Below are 3493 nucleotides of genomic sequence, written 5' to 3'. Positions count from 1 at the left end.
AATATGTACTGGAAATGTGTTAAAGAAATATTGTATTCTGTTTTAACAGAATTATTTTTATTAAAATACATCCATGAACATATGACTGATCTTGTGTGTTTTATTTTTGTATAAATCAGGTCTAAAGGAAAAAAAAACGTGCAGTGTAATTCCTCAAAAAAATATCAATGTTGATATATTGTAATGACTTGCTATTTAATTGTATTTATTTATGCATTTGTTTTGTTTTGGAATGTGTGTGTGAATATTCCCATAAACTCGATCACAACTGGACTGATGTCTACGTGTTGTTGGGGAACGTAGAGGTGTTCACGTTGCCTCATGATAGGGACTGGGCATTAAAAAAAATCGTAAGAGGCAAATAAGGGCTAGGAGCAATCTGGCGAAGCCTCCAGGAAAAAAAGAGAGTAGAAGCCACAGATTTGAAACAAACCTAAAAAATAATTGGTCACTTTGTCACAACGTTACAAAATGAAAGTCTTGACAGGTTTCAATGTTGGACACAAGAGGGCATCGCTGAGTTTAGACGTTGCAGTACTAGACTCTTACAGTCATGCTGTTAAATTGAAAAGATTTATATCTTCCTAATATATACAGAAAAGATCAAATGATAATCTTTGTTTGTGGAGTTTGTTTTCTCCAGGCTCCCCTTGCTTCCTCCCAACCAAAACATGTGTAACTGAAGACTTGGTCGACGGTGTGAATTTTATTGATGTGCTTTGCGATTAGTTGGCATTGGCAACCAGTCCAGGTCAGGGTGTACCCCAATTCTCATCCATTCAGGTAGGATAGGCCCCAGCTAACCTTAGCATGTTTATGCTCTTTCCACAGATGTTCAATATAGGATTTACATCATGACGCATAGGAGGCCAGTCCACATTAGTATAATCCAGTGAGTTTCAATGTTACTCATGTGGCCTTGGCTAGGGAGGTTGGTTACAGTCCTGTGGATCCTAAATTTGTGAATATGTGCAACTTTAGTCACATGACATCAAGCTGCTTGGAGATGGTCTTATAGTATTACTATTTACGTCGGGTGCTTGAAGCTGTTTTTATTTTTTTGTTACCAGCTACTCTCATGGCAAAAGCAGCATGTTGGTATTACCAGCAGCAAAAGCACAACGAAATATAAAGATAATAAATGTTTAATCCCATATATATTTCAGTATTTATCATCACAGTAACAGTGTTACATACTGTACGTAGGTAGAAGAGACGTGAAGTCAGGTAAGGCAGACCTTTATCTACATCCATCCAACCATCCATTTTCAAAGCTGAATGTCTTTGACAAAATTTGGAAACTTAAGGAATAGTCGTCTACTGATATTTGAACAATCTCCAGTATAGGACTGATACTTAATCCAAGCAGTAATGTCACAATGGACACCCACTTGGACAAGCTCCTGCCTGACATTCCTAGAAAAAATACAAAATATCAGTTGATGATTGCCAGTAAACAAGACTATTCCGAAAATCAATGCGCCTCATCAAAGAGCACCAACTATGACAATTCTGTTGTTTATATGTGTGTTAATGATTGCCACCGTGATGAGCTCTTTGTTTTCATAAAAGTCCCACTGGATGCTTTCCTCTTCATCTAATTGGTAGTTGCCGATGCCTTCGTTGTGTTTGCTCCATTAAAATTCAGCAGCTTGTTTGTGGAATTGTGGTCGGCCATAGTGCAGGTGACCACAGTAGCATGATGCCCTAGTCCCTCCTGGAGGAAAGATTCTCCTGCCTTTTTTCTCCTCTCTGGTAAGATCCACGAGCTCGCAGCCGCCCAGAGAGAACATCTGAGGCGGACTGACAAATGTATTTTGATCTTACGTCGTCTATGAAATATGCCCAAACAGCACAACTTTGGTTCCAAAATGCTTAGGAGGACGCTAAACCTCCTGTGAGGTTAGCCGCTGATGCAAAGTTTAGCTTTACACAAGACGCTATTTTGATTTCCATTATGGGATGAATAAAGTGTGCATCTATATGTTTGGCTAGGTTTTCATCATCTTTAACTCATTCACTGCCATTGACGGCTATAAACGTCAAAAATTCATTTAAACAATTTCTATTAGTTTAATTTTTTTTTCCTCTTTTGTTAACAATAGTATGAAAACCTAGAATTTTTTTATTGTTCATTTAGAACAGATATGAAATTAGTGATTAATCACGAGTTAACTAGTGAAGTCATGCGATTAATTACGATTAAAAACTTTAATCGCCTGACGCCCCTAATTATTAATAATCTTTTTTTATTCATTCACTGCCATTGACGGCTATAAACGTCATAAATTTATTTTAACTATTTCGATTTGTTTAACATTTTTTTTCCACTTTTGTAAACAACAGTATGAAAACCTAGATTTTTTTATTGTACATTTAGAACAGATGTACAATTTGTGATTAATCGTGAGTCAACTAGTGAATCTATGCGATTAATTACAATAAAAAAATAATTGCCTCTTGCTTTTAATTTTTAATAATCTTTTTTTTTGTTTATGAATTTATGGCAGTAAATGAGTTAAGGCGGAATCTCTTACATATGAGTTCTCTTCTAGCGTTCTTGTGGTCAGTGATTGCATGTATTGCTCCAGGGCAGTTCCTCACTAGAAATCCACAGACATCCTATATACACATTTTTAAAATGTTTTCTTCTTTGAAAGCTTGACCTTCTGTCTGACTGAGTGGAATAGCTCATAAATTGGAAGCACAAGGCTAACAAAAACACAACATTTACAAATAAATGTGCATCATCAGGCCTGAGGACAGTGTGCTGTTTCACTCCCACGCGCGGCGGACGGTGGTTAAATTCGATTCAAGTCTCTCTGAATTCCCTGCTGGCTGGCCAAAGGTTAGTGGCTCAGGTTTGAAATTTCACTTTGAGGCTTGTTGAACTTCTTTTTCTTGTGCAGTCAACGAGCCGAGCCTGTAATTATTCTCAAGGCGAGCGCAGCGGGCTTCTTCTCTCCGACGTGCATTATACCCTTAAGGCTGTCGACGTCCTCAGAGCACCAAGAGACCTCCGGCCTTCACAATTGGGATGAACATTTAGCGTGGTTGCTATGGGACACAGAAATCACCATGACAACGAGCCACTTCGTTCTCATTGGGGGGGGGGGGGGGTTGTAAAATACCCACAAAAATACCCACTTTTCTTATTGCCCAATCACTTCAATGCATGTTCATTGTCAGGTCATTAGAGAGCCGTTTGCGAACTTAGTCGCCCTGCCTTTCGTCTCGCCATGTCGCTATGCTTCCTTCTTTTGGCCTGGCTGAATAATAATTACAGTGAGGCCAGTTGAAGGATGCAGCCCCCGCCTGCTCTCAGCTAGATTGTAATGGGCTCATAAGCGCTGCTGATTGAATTGATTGTCGCAGTCGGAGTCTGTACAGTGTACAATTGGTTGGTATGTTGGAACATTAATCAGCTCACACCAACAGGCTGCCGCTTGTCACTTTATTTCAAGATCAGTAGAAAATGTAGATACAGAAAAGT

General features: G+C 38.8%; 1 protein-coding gene across 1 annotated transcript in view; it reads left to right on the top strand.

Annotated features, from left to right (window-relative positions):
• The window catches only part of ranbp10 (RAN binding protein 10), a 30654-nt gene extending 30572 nt beyond the window's left edge, over positions 1–82 (top strand). Inside the window, exon 15 of the mRNA XM_086074466.1 lies at positions 1–82. This exon is cut by the window's left edge and continues 1079 nt beyond it. The gene's annotated coding sequence lies outside the window, so the exon portion shown is untranslated.
• The last annotated feature ends 3411 nt before the right edge of the window (positions 83–3493 follow it).

The sequence above is a fragment of the Leptonotus elevatus genome, chromosome 4 (assembly GCF_054856555.1).
Source record: "Leptonotus elevatus isolate MCC_2025b chromosome 4, RoL_Lele_1.0, whole genome shotgun sequence".
NCBI lineage: Eukaryota > Metazoa > Chordata > Actinopteri > Syngnathiformes > Syngnathidae > Leptonotus > Leptonotus elevatus.
This window is presented reverse-complemented; position numbering and strand designations above follow the sequence as displayed.